The 17023-nt window shown below is 37.3% G+C and overlaps 1 protein-coding gene across 1 annotated transcript in view; it reads right to left on the bottom strand.

The window, feature by feature from the left end:
* Gnai1 (G protein subunit alpha i1) overlaps positions 1 to 17023 on the bottom strand; it is a 114668-nt gene that overhangs the window by 64858 nt on the left and 32787 nt on the right. The gene's annotated exons all lie outside the window — the stretch shown is intronic.

Genomic DNA, 17023 nt, shown 5'->3' with positions numbered 1-17023 from the left:
TACAAAAGCACACACATACTCTGTGTCGCTTACAACTGAATATTGTTTTATATTAAAACGGGATACAAAACAGGAAATATGTAGGATGATTAAGCATAAAAACCTAAAGTGCAATCTGAATATTACAGCTAACAGTGTGCTGTACTCTGGATTTCTTTCTTTCCCTCCCTCCCTCCCTCCCTCCACTTTTCTTCCCTTGCCCTCTTTCTTGTGGCTCTGGGGATCCAACCTAGGGCCTCACATGCAAGGCTATTATAAATAAGTACAGTATCAGTGAATCATTATATAATCACTTTATCATGATACCCTAGTCCCATATTCAGGATGTTTCCTAAATGAGTGGAATGTAGTAATTCTAACCACTGAAGGGAAAATTGGTAGCAATGCAAAATTATGACTGTTGTTAATTTTTTATGACTGTTAATAGTTAACAGTCATGCTATAGATCCTCTAACAATATGCTGTGTATCTTAAAAATACAGTAAAACTTAATAAAATTAAAAAAGGACTTTCTTCCAAACAAAAAACTTCCATATTTCAGTTCATTTATCTATTACTTCATAATAGTTAACTTCAATAAACTTGGGTGAAAAAATGCTTGAGTTGTAGACTCTCTAAAGCATCAAGAAATTCAATCTTTGGCTGAGCATGGCAGCTCACAGCTATAATACTAGCACTTGAGATGCTAGGTAGAAGGATTGCCACAAGGCTTGCCACTGGGCTACATAGTGAGTTACAAAACAGTCAATGAGAATCTGTCTCAAAAAACAAACAAACAAACAAAAAGCCTACAAGTAAATTCAATCTTCCATTCCTAACAGAAGCACTATAAATTTGTTTTATCCAGGCTTTTCTGCCACACTGGAAGATATCTTAACTGTTTGGCCAATATTTTAACCTGTGGCTCTTATGAAGAATGGCAGTGGGATCATGAAGCCACAGGAATAAATTTTAAAATGTAATTGCTAATAGCCACGTCTATGCGCTGCATGTCCAACTGCCACTGTTGAACAGGACCACACAGTGAATGTGATTTACTAAACACTGGGGATGGAATGGTGTGCTGTGGAGCTTTCCTGTCTTCCTTTCTCATGAGTCACAAACCCAGGAGCCATTCTCCAAACCCTCCTCGGCACACTACCTGTGCAGGGTGTCCTCGTGAGCTGAGTCCTACTGTGTACCATACAACTATGAAAATACTGCTAATAAAATAGCATCCCCTTTAATACACATCCCTTTCACAGTAACTACATCAGGTTATATAAATTATCTACCAGGATCATCTTGATTTCTGAATGTTGAGATCATGTGAGCACAGGACACAGGAAGATCTCACAACTCTACCCTTCATGTCCTTTTTGGCCATGACCATATGTTCAGGAGGAATTTATGTTCCAGAAACTGAGCCCAGGTATTACATTTCATAGGTCTAATTCTCCTCTTTCCCCAGGGCCATTCCCACATTGCTTTGTGCTCAGCATTACTAAAGAAAATAGAGATGCAATAACAGCCATTGCTGGTCACATTGCAAATCTTCAAACACTATCTCCCCTGCAGAACAAAGCTGTTCTACTTCTTGCCACCCGTGATTCTCTATCAACCTATCTCTAGCAACTTATCCTCTAATAACATATCTCCTCTGTAAGTCCCTTCTGATGTTCCACATGTGATTCTTACTGTCTTTCTTCTGCCTGTATTTCTACCTAAATTCTTAGAAGCTACCATCACATACACACACCCAAACACACACTGAGAGAGAGGGAGATGGAGAGAGAGAGGGAGAGGGAGAGAGAGAGAGAGAGAGAGAGAGAGAGAGAGAGAGAGAGAGAACAGAAAGGCAGTTAGGTTTATTTAAGCTACTTGTAACTCATGGATAATAATAAATTTCAAGGCTTCATCATGTTCTTTGCCTTTCCCCCTGTAGCCACAGACAGACAATGAGCTAGACACACACACACACACACACACACACACACACACACATACACACACACACACATACACACTAGAAGACATCATAGATTGTTGTAGTTAAATAGCCTATTTGAAAACTCCAGAGAGAAAACTGCCTAAGTTTTACTAGTGGTTTGTTATTAAAGAAATTTTCACAAGATAACCTCATATTAAATAGAAAAACGGTCACTGAATAAACAATAGGAGCAGTCTTCATTTACAGACAGCCTTTGAATCTTTCAGGACATCTGCCAATAAAACAATTCCAAGATAAACAACCCATTATTTATTAATCAACAACACTGTGCTTGGCTCAGTGAAAAGCATAGTTCCAGGCATTATGGCTCACACACTTTTCTAATCCGGGGGGTCCCCTTGGGAAGCACAGGGTGTCTGTAAAAGGCCTCTGCATTTCTAGAATGCTCTGAGTGAGAAATTGCTATGCATTCGTATAACATGCCAAAATCCAGGTTCCATACATGGAGGTAACTCCATAGACAGAGAGCACAGATGAGTAGCTGGCCTGGATTATGCTGTTAATGACACAATTCAAAGGCCAGAGAAAGGTCCAAGCTATATAAGCCAGTGAGGTTTGGGATCTATGCAAAGGGGTAAATAAAAAATAAAGAATGAGACTGTTCTCAGTCAACCATATAGGCATATTAGTTTTTTTAAAAACCTTATTGTGTATGTGGGGGGAGCCTTCTGACGTTAAGATTATCTTTAAATTCTAAATCACTTTTAATCTCTTAAAATAATTGCTAAAATGGAAGGCTTAGTTTATTTCACAATAAGCAAGCACTTTAAGGCTCATGGTTCAAAAAAATCCTGAAATCTGTGTAAGGCTAAAGAATAGAGATGGATATCTACTCTCCTTGTTAGAAATGAGCTACTCTTTCTGCAACAGGTACCTAGAGGCAGAAACCCTGAAAAAAATCCTTCAAAACTCAGTAATTTATGTAATTAGTTTTCAATTCTCATTTCCATGCAAAGAGACTCCTAGCAGGAAAATTACTGATGCCACAAGGTGAATTTTCCAACATTCCACATACTGATATTCTGCTTCCTCACAGAATTCAGGAAATAGTTAAAGGTTATTCTTTACAAATATCAGTCAAAACAGTCGCATTTGAGAGGCTGGCAGGAAGCAATGTTAAAAAAAATAAAAACAAAACCCACTCCGGTATAGTAAAATGACAGGGGACAGGAAGAAAGGGCTACCTTTTCTAGAACTACTCAGTCAGGCATCTATTTCTTTTCACTTAAATCCAGAGTGAAATAAAAATGTTCCTACTCTACCAACTGCAACTTCAAGAAGAAACAGGAAATCCATACACAGAATGTATCAGTCAGCAAAGATCAAAGTTTAAGATTCTGATCACAAGATCCAGCAGGTCAAGGTGACTTGCTGGTCAAAGTAAAGTGACATTAGAGGGGGGTGAGGGAGAGAGTAACTCTCATAGGACTGAGGGTACAGCTGCTCAGGTCATGGTGGGTCTGAGGTTATGATGCCAAAAGTGGACTCAGTGAGAGGAAACTTCCTTCAGGCCTCCTCTGAGGAGAAAGTGGCTGGTAGAAAATTACATCTCTGAGAGCAAACGCTGAGCCTTGCAGGTGTAGGACGTGGGGCTTAATGAAGGCCTGCAGAAATCGATGTCGGAGGAGTAAAGGAGTACTAGGGCATAGAGGGAAGGCATAGCAGTTACAGGGTCCTGAAGGCGTCCTAACAGCATGGCAGCCTACCAGTGGGACATCTGTAAGTGAACCTAGAAAAGTTAGCACAAGGAAAGGAAGATGGATTAGAAAACCTGAAAATAAGAGCTAAGTCAAATTATTGGATAGATCCAAATTCCTTGAGCAGAACTATGGACTTTATCACTAAAAAATGATAAATAAATAAATGTTTGCCCCTAATTTGTTGAAGAAATGTTTAAGAAATGTTAAAATTTTAATCCTGGTAAGGTCTAAAACATAAAACAAAAAAACACCTTTGACCTCAGAAAAGAGGATATTTGTTTTTTCAGGTAGAGTTGCTAGTCCAGACTGGCCTCCGTCTCACTGTGTAGTTGAGGATAACCTTAGACTTCCAATCCTCCTGCCTCAACCTCTGGAGGGCTGGGATCACAGGCATGTAACACCATACCTGATTTTATATGGTGCTAGGATGGGACCCAGGTGTGGTGATGGATGGAACACAGGAAGGATTCCTCTACCTGCTGAGTTCCATCTCGCCCACAAATTTTAAAGAAAATTCTTTGTGTACTTTTCTGCTGGGAGTCACATTTACAGTACATACCTCTCTGCTGTAGGGCTGCAAACCACCCAATATTAGAAGCTGGTCATCTATCAATATGGTGATTGTGTCAAGTACTCATAATGAATACCAGGCCCTACTACTATAGGCATTTCTCCTAAGAAATAGTATTTATATAAAATTTAACAATAAATTTTTTCCTAGAAAAACATAAATTAGAATCTAAGGTAAAATGGAATAAAACTCAATTACATATGCATTTAAGTCAGTTCTGTTTCAGAGTGCTACTATAAGGTGACCAAGATCAAGGTGTTTTATTTGAGATAAAAGTAAATTAAAGGGAGTGCAATAACAATTATAAAGTAAACATCAGAAGCTTTGTTCTCTTGTTGAGAATGAGGAAAAAAGATTTCTCCCCCTCCTCTTCCTTGGAGTATTTATTTTAGAAAAAACTCTAAGTAAATGTACTTTTCTCTTTGGAAAACTAAATGGACTTTTTGCCAACCTTGTAACCCCCATGTCTTCTTGGGTCCTCATTCTCATCCTCTGAAATGTAAAGATCAAATGAGATGGTGTTCATTTTCAATGAGAGGGCAGTTGTTTAACTTTCTCCTGCCCTAAGGACAGAAGTTTGTTCTTCCTTTAGATAGAGGCTAATGAGTTAACAAGAAGGGTCATTCCAATGACTACTATACAGAGGATAAAGTATGTGTAAAAATAGGTTTGTCCAGTTCTCTTCCCCAAGGACTGGGTTACATTCAAGTCAAGCACATATACACAGGATAAGACCACTTTCTGTCTTCACAATCTCTCAGCGGATTGTGATATGTATCACATCAACCATCAGTTTAATGGTTATTCAATGACTAAACCTTTCTTCTCTATAATGAGATTCTAGGTTCATTCACTTGTCATTACTCAACAGGAGCAATAATCTATAATCTTTTTATTTAATCTACAAAGCTCCAAATATATGTAATTACATGTTTAAAACATATACCCAATATTCTAGGATAGAAACACAATTCGACAATAATTGTAAACAGAAATATAGAATCTCAAAATGATTTACTTTCTTCAATATTAACTTCATAAAACTATTCATCAAGGCATTAATGTTTACAACATGTATCATATTAACAGAACAATGAAGAATGAATATAAAGGAAATAAAATCGGTATGTCCATGAGTGATCTGCCTTTTCACTGCAGCATTAGTCAAGCAGTCAAGATATGTGATGTATCTGTCTGTAGAGAGATCAGCAGAAGACAATGTGATGATGCCGCATGCATGAGATTGTGAGTTTGTGTGTGCGTATCTGTGTGTGTATGCATAGTATGTGTTTGAAATCTTTTGAAAATAGAGCTTATATGTCCTCACATAAATAAGGGTAAGTATGGGAGAAGATAGATACGTTATTTAGCTTAACTTAACCATTTGTATATACATATATAAAAGAAAATGATATTATAAACTGTAAACTTACATTTTCATATCTAAGATATATATATATACGTATATATACGTATTTATATACAGTATGTCAAAAAGGAAGAAAAAATGTCCCTGTCGACACCTTAATTTTGTAGTGTCAGCCTCCAGAACAATGAATGCTCTATGAAGTGTGCAGTTAAAAAGGTAATGAACACAATTGCGAGGGAACCCCAGAAAGACAGGACACAGCACTTGATGCTCCTTCTGGCACGCCCTGTCAAACAGACCATAGAATTCAGCCAGTTGAACTGGCAGACAGAGTGGTACAATCTGAGTCTAGAGACTCCCAAAATGGAGGTTAAGAAGGATGGAAGACTGGATGACACAGGCATATTCTTTGGGGTCTGTATGGCTTCTGTGGTATATTTAATTCAGTTTCTACCTGTACATTCACAAAAACAGATTAAACATTTCTAGGTCACTTGCCTGACACCACAAGAGTCAGATAATATCAAGATCTCTATTTGAGATTGTATTTATAGGTTCTTAAACAAATGTCAAATACTGTGCACTCTATCTGGTGAAGCTGTCAATCACCTGATCACTGACCACAAAGAGGGAATCACTTGTTTCTAACTGTCCCATCAGCATTATATCATGAGAATGAAATTTCTTATGCTTATGTGTTTTATATCATCGAACAAATAAATACTTTACATATAGATATATGCTAATATATCTATATGTGACACACAAAATACATATAAAAGCTTAGAAAATACAGTCTTTGAATATAGCTTGCCGTTTTTTCAGAATTAAAGTTGTCATGAAAGATCAAGGTGCTAATAGGATGACATGAAATATGGCCAAGAAAAATGGCCCAGAAAAGGCATTTTTCACAATCAGAGCATGGCAGGAACTGCCGTTAAAGGATGGTACCAAAACAAAGGGAAGTAGTACCAAGAAACTGTTAGAGAAGACAAGTGAATCCTGACAGCATTGCGGGGGGGGGGGCAGTTATTGAGATAGGGTCTCAGGCTGCCCTCATACTCCCTATAGTCAAATATAACTTTGTACTCCAGATCTTCCTGTTTTTAGCATCAAAATGCTGGGAACACAGGTTCTGGCCCTATTTATACTTTAAAATTAAGTCAGAGTTTATCACCCAGTTTGAGACACCTGAGTGTTTAAACGGGGACTGTCCTGGGCAAAGCAGGAAATCTCTCACTCTAGTTGTCACCAAAGACAAGTGCATCCTGACTTCCAAACCTGCTGTTATAGACCAATTTATCCTATAAGTCTACTCCCCAAGCACCATCGCTTTACACTTCTGAAAACGTCCTAATTTCATAATTCTGGTTGCTTATACATATTTTTGCATTTAATTATTATTTTGGTTGTAGTATAAAAAGAAATCTCATTTTCACACAATTATGTGATAAGAAAAAAGGATATTTTAACATCATTTACTTACAACTGGATTGTCCTTGATTATACATCAAAAGTTGAAAAGAGATAACATTTAAAATGTATTCTTTGGTAATTTCATACATGAATCTGATGGATTTAGTCATATCCACCCTGACAGTGTCTTAAAGTTTGTTAAAATGTGGAACCTATTTCTATAAACTCATATTTTATCACATTAAAATCTACTGGTCTATCTATGATCTTTGAGATGCACGGTTTTACACATTAGTGATGGTCCACTAATTTATACAGAATTAAATGTTGACATATTTCATTACTCAATTTAAAATGCTTTTTCTGTATGAGTGTTTTGCCTGCATGTATGTAAGTGCACCCATTTTGTACAATGCTTATGGAGGCCAGAAGAGGACACTGGATCCCCCTGGAACTGGAGTTATGGAGAGTTGTTAGTTGCCAGGTAGGACTGGGAAGTGAACCTGGGTCCTCTGCAAGAGCAGTCAGTGCTCTTAGCTTCTGGGCCACCTCTCTAGACCCTCATTACTTAATTTTTAGATTCCCTTTTAAATATTATGTGTAATTTCATCAGAAAAGGCATTATTTTCTTGGGAGAATCTAAAGATTCCAATGCCAGAGACAATATTATTTTTCTTTCTTGAAAGCTTTAAACATTTTATTATGAACATTATATTGTTAGTTGTTTTTCCTATAGTGAAAGGCTAAGTGCCAAATCGCCAAGTCAGACTGACTATAGTTTATAACCCTTGTAAGTACAAAGTATTTTCCAACAAAAGGAACTCAAATCCAGTTCCCAGTTCAGTCACACCTCTGATTTCCTCAGGAAAACCATCATGCCTCCTGACAAGGCAGAAGCACTTTAGGTGTACTTCCCATCTACTCCCAGAGTATTAAAAAGGTGGGGACAGTGGTGCACACCGGTAATTCTGGCACTCAAGAGGCCATGAAAAGACAGTCATGAGTTCAAGAAAAGCCTGGGCTACAGAGTGAGCTCCAGGCCAGCCTGGGTTACAGAACAAGATCCTTTCTCATAAAACAAAACAGTATCAACAACAAAGAGATTATCAAAAATATGTGTAAGTAAGGGTAAAGACTTAATAAAAATAAAGAATTTAACTTCTGCTCTTAATCAGAAAGTTCAGGGTAGTGAAAAATACTAGTTCAGTCGGGTGCTACTGACTGAGTTCCTATGATGTTCTAGCATTCTGACCCGTCATTGCTATGAGTCCATCAGTATATGTGACAGCACAACAGAAAAGGCAACAAACACTTATAAGCATCTTATTATGAAAACAGTATCCCAGAATGCCTCATATCCTGGCCACTTCAGTGATCTAATGCCTTCCTCACCTGACTGCAATCTCAAAGCAAAGAGAGCCCATGATTTTCATCACCTTGATACCACAGGGCACACTGCTCTATTTAGCATACTGCAGCAAATCAAGGGACATTTAATCTTATTTTATTTGAGTCAGGGTTTCACTATGTAAGCTGACTTGCCTAGAACTCACTATGTAGACCAGACTGGCCTGGAATTCACAGAGATCTACCTGCTTGTCCCTTTGAAGTTCTGGAATTACAGGTGTGCATCAAATGAGTCTGCCCCTTTAATAATGTTCTAGGAGTAAACAGGAAATATTCCTGGCTTAACAGACTATGTTAATTCACTGGAGAGAAGGGATATATCATGGAGTATAAGAAAATATAAGTAAATATATGAACTATTGAAGGAGAATTCTGATAGACAAATAAAAAAGGAAGAGCTCCTGAATGCGTGTGACTGTCCCTTGAAAGAGGTTCTCTCCATTCTACTGGAGCAGTGGCTATTGTGAGGGTGTACAGCTCAGGGGTAAAACACTTTCCTTGCAGGCTCAAGGCCCTGAGATTGATAGCAGCACTGCAAAAATATACAGTTGGGAGCATGCCTGTGGGGCTGGAAACTGTATTTCCCACCCTCTCCTGCTGCAAAATAGAATCCACATTATTATATTTCTCACCAAAGCCAAAATCTCATGTGTATAAAAGAAATATAGCCACAGGCCTTCTACCTCTTGTCCTTCTGTATAAGAAGAGATATGTCTATGGACTTGTTCTATAATGTGGATTAGATATTGCCAATGCCCTGAAGATAGGGGAATAGTGAAAACACAGGACCCTTGGTCTCTGGATGACAGTGAAGCAGAACACCTCTGAACTACATAAGTTTACATATCAACATGGAAGAAATACTCAAGTTTCTTTGATATAAAGATCTTGACTTTCTTTTATGCAGACACTTGTTGGGTTCTTTTTGTTTGTTTCATTTGGCTTTTTCAAGATTTATTGCTTTTAATTATCTGTACATGTGTGTGTCTGTGTGTAGGTTTGTGTAGGTGTGAATACAGGTGCCCACAGAATTTAGAAGAGAGTATAGAGTCCCTGGAGTTGAAGTTACAGGTTGTTGTAAACCACCCAGTGTGGGTGTTGGGAACCAAATTTAGGTCCTCTGAAAGAGCAGCAAGTGCTCTTAACTGCTGAGTCATCTCTCTGGCCCCAAGATTTGTTTTTAAGTTGGCCAAAACCAATGTCCATTAAAAAATAAGTAAAATGATAAAGGTAAGTTACAGAATGGTGAAAACATTCATAATGAATATCAAAACAGTTTATCTTACTTTGTTATGATTGATGAATAAGAAATTCTGCCTGCCACTATTAGCAAAGTACAGGAACTGATAAAGAATCCAGGGGTAGGGTAGGTATCACATGCTTCCCAGGAATATTCCAGGACTCCAAATGAATATATTTATTCTATATCCACTGTGTGTCAGGCAAGACTTTAGATACTTAGGATACAGTGTTATTCTAAAAGAACAAACAGCAAAAGTTACAACCATTGAAGAAAAGCAAACATGTATAAAAATCTTTAAACTCTCTATAAATAGATGTATCATGCAATAAGATACTTGCAGGAAAATACGCAGAAGAAAAGATAAAATGTTTATATCTGAGTAACATGAGTTTATTCCTCAAATGTATCTGCAATTTCCTATTTTTTTACATTGTATATAATACTGAATCAAAATTATGTAATTTATTTAGAAAAATTCAGTCACATCTCTCCCATGATTGAAGTTGAATAAAATCATCTTTAAACTCATTTGCATCTACCCACCTTCCTATCTCATCACTCATGCACATAAATCTCACACTCTGGTTGTAGAAAATTACTTTTATTCTCAGAAATTCTTGATCATCCTTGCCTCCATTATTCTCTGCACTCTCTCCTAACCTGATCCCATTGACAACCTGGGTCCTAAAGGGACAATGACATGTTCAGACAGAAGAGTTTCTGAGGTACTGTTTTTCCATCCAAGGCAACTCCAACCTTCAGAGACTATAGTAACTGAGTTGACAGACTCTGAGTGTTACATGGGTCAATATGACAGTGGAGGGGGACGATTACAAGACTACACAGTGTGACAGTCTTAGGCAAGAGATTGAAGAGCACACCTAGAGGGAAGGGAAGTTAGGCAAACAAATTCTAAATAAGCTATGAGCTACAGTACCAGAGAACTTAACTGTGAGACATCACCTCACAGACAAGTGGAAGCAGAGTACCTCACATCTGAAGGTGAAGATGACCTTGGCTCAGGTAAGCTTCTCTTCCCTCCTTTCCAGCCTCCCTTTTGTCTCCCACAACAATGAAGGAGAGAGTAGAGGGGAGACAGCAAGTAATGAACTGTTTTTACTGCAATACTACACGAATGGACTGTTCAAGTCACCAGGTCTCACTACGGCTCCAGCAATTTTTAATTTTTGAACATTTTACAGGTTTTTCCTTCTATAAGCAAGCAATAATGTGAACCAACTCTTGTAATCCTCACTATTAATATGGAAATAATACATTTTGAAGCATTTTTGGAAAGAAATATACTTCTGCTCTGCCATCTTCACTGTGTGGCTTTTATCTTAGATGTAAGTTGATCCTACCTTTGTACGAACTTTGTTGAGGGGGGGCAGAGAAAAGGCTCTTTTTCTAAGAAAAGCATAGCCTTGAAGTTCCCTTCAATTCTTCTACTCACATCTCCATGGCCACAATGGACTCTTCCAGTCTCCCATGGCTAGAAATGCATTCTCTATCTATGTGGAGATGTGTCTCAAAATAGATCCTAAGGACACCTGGATATGGGGAATAACTAAAGTGTCTACTATATGCATAACCCTACCTTCCTGACTGTCTCTCTGTCCTGCTGCTTATTAAATAGTATGCAATTCAGTATATATATGAAAAGTTACAAATTTTTTTCTATTTTAGTCTTTTATGGTTTTCCACCTGTAATTTAAGTTGAATGCCTTGGAAAAACAAGGAATAAGACAAATTACTTTTTAAAACAATGCTATGAATTAGTTAAGGGTGTAACAATCATTAAGTAGGGAGGGAAAAAAACTATACAGTGTAGAGGAGCTCTTCATTCAGATTACTTTGTGTCTTCCAACTTTAATTCACTTAAAAGATATAAGGGTCCAGGGCTGGACTGGTTGCTCTCGAGAGGACCTAGGTTTGATTCCCAGCACCCACATGGCAGCTAACAATACCTATTTCTGACCTCCTTGGGCACTGTACAACATGGGTGCACCTACCTACAGGTAGGCAATACACACACACATAAAATAAAATAAATTCTTTTTAAAAAGATATTTTGAACTTGCAAAGAAAAAACACAATTTTAACTGCAGTCAATGAATCATAATTGATTAAGAAAGAAAGAAAAACAACATAAAAGATACCTAGATAAGCACATTCTCACAAGTTTTCAAGTAGGATCAAATATTCAAGGAATGTTTGCAATTTTTGTTTTATTTTTAGAATTTCCCTTTAACACAAGTTGTTTTTGACAGCTGAATTCTTTTGATTCCATAGAAACTTCTCCGTGCTATCAATTCAGAACTTAATTACTTCCATTTCCTCTCAGAACTATTCTAAAATTTAAAAACAGTACCAACTACTTATTGTAGTCTTCCAAACACAGAACCTAGGTATTCTACACTAGTCCAAAGGCCTTCTAGACTCACTACCTTACACACTTCCAACCACCCCACAGTCACATAGCTCCAAAATTATCTAATCCATGCTGGTAGGACACCATAGCACCTTGTGCCAAAGAACATATTTGGAAACTCAATTAAACAGGAATAAATGCTCAAACCCCTGATTCTCCAAAGATCAATCTAGACTACATGGAGAAGTCATGTGAAGGAGCCAGCAGAATGCCTATGCATTCATTCAGAAGACTGAATTAACTAGCTACCATTTGGCAAGTACAATGCTACAAGCCAAGGACAGAGTCTATAGGAACAAGAGTTGTGTTGCCTGATTGCATAAGAGGGAGGAGCAGGTGGCAGGAAATACCTCAGATTGCGTGGTAAGGAACGGAGTTGATTAATTTATGTAGACAGTTTACTTAGAACACCAACACCTGCTATTAACATAAATCAACAACAAATTCTAATATATTTAGTAACTCAGTGTGAGAATTTAAATTGAAAAACAAGAAAAGACAACAAAGGATTACACAAATGTTTATATAAATAAAACTTGTAAAAGTATATATAATATCAAGTTAGAACTGCTGTCCTACTTTACATTTCACTACTTCACTACCATTTCAAAAACCATGCTTCAAAGCCACTCATCTTAGTAGGGGGATGACAAGTAAGATTACAACTAGGAGATGGTGTAGAAAACAACAAACTATTTCATTTGCAGGGCAATGAAGAAAGGAGGAACATTTAAAGGGTAAAAAAGACTACAGGAAATATGATATCTGATGAAGAGCTGAAAATCCCTAACAGAGAAGTTACACCATATAACACTCAAGAAAGCAGAATCACGATCAATAACAGGAGCTATAGAGAAGCAAATTTGGCTCTGGAAAAAGAATAATCTATTAAGAACCTGATGCCAGAATCTATAAAACTGTATCATTTGTCAATACGCTGCTCACCCTTCATCTAAGTCCTTTACTGTAAAAAAGTATATGTACTTATTCTCAATAGATTCCATTTTATATCAAGTTGTAAGTTCAGCAGAAACAGGGCAACAACTACTAGATGACACTCCTGGAAATCATGAACATCATTTGTCTACCATGATTCAGGCTGCTATGTTAAAATTTTATGTTTCATATAAACATCAGTGAAAGACTATCACATGAGTTTGTTTCATTCTGGCTACAGCCAGTTTTACAGCAGGTCAAAGTCCAATGGAGAGCAATAAAAGATTAGCTTTACTGCTTTTCCTCATCATCTGTCTCCCCTAAAAAGGAGGAAATACAATGATGATAAATGACAATGGGGCTTTAACAAAGTCCATGCACTTCATGCAACAAGCTCGTAGAACTCAAGTTAATAGAAGAGCATACACAAGAATTCTTAATACAGAACAATCTAACACATTTTTTATTTGTAAGAAAATAGGGACTATTTTTTACAATGAGGATAAATATTACATCAAATCCTTTAAGATTGGCTAGAACTTGACACAATAGGGTAGAAACTGCTGTCCACTCATCAGAAAAGGTTAATGTAGGTAAAAAGACTTCACAGCAAAAATTACTTAACATTTAATCTGGTAATAAGAAAAGCGATTATTTAATCTTAAATTGAGACCATTTTAGACTAAAGTTATACTAGTTGCTATAGGGACTATAGAACCTAGAGCAATAGCCCTTTTAACTCTCAAATATATTTTCTTTTGCAAAAATTCCTTTACTACAACCATAATACATTTACTGTGAGTTGTGGCTGCAGTGATGTTAAATGTGAAAAATGTCTATATCAGAATTAACAAAATATGCTCTGTATCTCCTTGATCTATCCTCATTAACAGACATAAATGCCAAACTAAAGCTTCCATTAGACATTTAGTATACTTTTAAGACTTAATAAAATTAATAGACCTAAAAAGATATTCAAAACCATTAGTCATGGGAGAAACACAATATAGAAATCACAAAAAAGACACTACTTCACACCCACTATAAGGATGGCAAGAATAAAGAACTATGTTATAAAACGGAAGTGTTGGTGAAGATGTGGGAGCTCGCAGTCCTCACACAAGGCTCGTGGGAATGCAAAAGGGTGCATTGATTTAGAAAACACTGCTAGTTCTTCAAAAAGGTTACACAGCGTTTCCAATCCTACATATACGTATCCAGAAGAAATGAAAAAGACATTTGTCCAAAAAGTTGTACATGAGTATTCTCAGAACAAATGGTCAAAAGCTGGTAACAGTCCAAATGTCAGTCCACTGACGGACAAAATGCAGCCTGTCGATAAAACAGAATTATGTGGCCATGCACAGGGATGAAGTTCACACTGACTCATGCTGCAACACTATGCAGACATATGTTAAGTGAAGGAAGCCCCAAAATAAGGCAGCATAATTTGGTGCATGACTGTGTATATATCAACTATATCCATATCTATATCTCTATCTCTATCATCTCTATTTCTCTCTATCTCTATCTCATCTCTCTATCTATCTCATCTCTAGCTCTATTTATATCTCTATCTCTATCATCTCTATCTCTATCTCTATCTCTATCTCTATCTCTATCTCTATCTCTATCTCTATCTCTATGTTTTAGCCAGGAACAATAATTTCTAAAGACAGAAAACACAGGAGTAGATTCCTTAGGGATGGGGTCTAAGAGGAAATAAGGTGTGACTGCTGAAAGCCACTATGTTTAAGGGATGATTAAGAATATCCTAAAGCCAACTTATGGCCATAGCTACACAACATTGGGAACAGACTCAGAAAACATCAAACTGTACATTTTAAGTGAGTAAACCACATGGCTGGTGAATAAAAATCTCAACAAAGCTATCACTAGAAGTTAATAAAAATCACCAACTAAAAATAGGATAATCATTGTGGTTTAAAATGTGAACTGTCCCCTACTTGTTCACATACATGAACACTTGGTCCCAAGTGGTAGTGCTGGTTTGAGAGGTTTTGGAACCTTTCGGATGAGAGGCATGAATGGTGGAGCTGAGTCACTGTGGGTTCAGCCTTTGAGGGTTACAGCTCAGTGGGCATGGCCTACAGGGAAGCAGGCTCTCTACTCTCTGATAGGCTAAGATGTGAGCAGCTGTTTTACCTCAAATGCCCACTGCCAGGCCTTCCCACCATGAAGGACTGGCATCCCTGAAACACTGCATGAAAATAATCCTCTCCTTCCCTAATTTCTTTTTCAGGTATAAAACCACACCCCTCCCTCTTGCAACCTTTACTATATCCCCCTCCTTTCACTGTGTAGCATTCCTAACTACAGTCTGGTTAATTTTCTATTAGGTAGAAGCTTCAGGGTTTTATACCTAGCAGGTGGGTGGTATTTGATGAGACTGATATATTTATATTACTTTTCTATAATACTGTTTAGTAAAATTTCTTTTTATTTAGCCTGTAGCTCTCCAGGCTTGTAAAAGTTCAAAAATTTCAAGCTACTGAATAGTTAAGAGAAGCCCAGGCCTAGTGAAACAGGTCTGTGATCCCAGCTACTTTGGAGGCTGAGGCAAGATGACTTCAATCTTGAGGACTACTTGAGCTACCCTGAGTTTGAAACTAGCCTGGGCAACTTAGCAGAACCCTGTCTGGAAATAAAGTAAAGGTAGGACTAGATAATAGGACAGACAGCTCAATGGTAAGTGGTTTTGAAACACGCATGAAGTCTTTGGTTCCATTCCCAGTACCACCAAGAAAAAGTCATGATAAAACTTTATCAAAGAAGACTATGAAGGCTATTGTGTGCAAATGAAAGTCACATGCAGGATACGGAATTTGCTGCAACCATCCTCTCTCAGGCATGACCCTTACTCTCTGAGTTGAATCCAATAATAGTTCAAAATGATGTGAGATGATCATGATTGAAAGAAAATTAACAAATAAGGTAGAAAATGAAATGGAATAAAAGACAAAACTACAGAGAGAAGACAATGAGAAAATATTATCTATATTTAAAATATAAGCCAATATATAAATACACCATAGGGACAAAAGCAGAAACAAACTGAAAACAAAGCATAAGAACTGGCAACAGAGGAGATGCATGGGCTCTGTGCATGTTAAAAGGCAACTAGCCTTACCTATTGTCAAACTTCCTAATAAGATACATCCAGTGAGACCAGTAGGCTAGAGTATTAGACTGTCAGGGAAGGAGACTGCTCAGTCCCTAGGAACACAGTGACTGCAGCCTTTAAATCCTAAAGGCAAATATTTTGTCATCCTTTGCCCTAACTAGTTTAACAGTATGAAAAAAAGCACAAATCTAAATATTCAGGAATAGAAAAGGCCATTAAAGCAACTACGTAAAGAACTGTTATGCAATGAACTTTTAAAACATTAAAAATGTGATGGTTCTATGGAGTCAGATCAGAAAAGTATACAGAATACACCAAGAGAAGGAAGCCATGAGAGTAAATGGACAGATTAAATAAATTGATATTTGTTACTGTTTTTCATTTTCTCAACAAACCAAAACCACCATGAGATTCCAACTCATACCTACTAGGACAGTCACCATGTAAAAGACACTGGCAAGCAAGAGCAAGGAAGGAGTGGAAACCTGTACACTGTAGAGGATGGGGGAGTATACAGATGCTGTAGGAAACGAGCACAGCTGTTTACAATAAAGGATGTAATAAAAATACAATTACTATGCAATCAGCAATCCTACTCTGGATATATACTAAAAGAACTACAACCAGAAAAGCAAAGAGACATCGGCACACTAATGTTCACTGCAACATTATTCACAGTAATCAAAAAGTGGGACAACTCAAGTTTACACTGAGTGAATGAATAAACATATGTGATATATGCATAAATAATGTTATATTATTCAACTTTACAAAGAAAGGAAACTCAGATGCATGCCATAACACTGATGAACCCT

The sequence above is a fragment of the Nannospalax galili genome, unplaced genomic scaffold (genome assembly GCF_000622305.1).
Source record: "Nannospalax galili isolate Female #2095 unplaced genomic scaffold, S.galili_v1.0 scaffold312, whole genome shotgun sequence".
In the NCBI taxonomy this organism is placed as follows: Eukaryota; Metazoa; Chordata; class Mammalia; order Rodentia; family Spalacidae; genus Nannospalax; species Nannospalax galili.
This window is presented reverse-complemented; position numbering and strand designations above follow the sequence as displayed.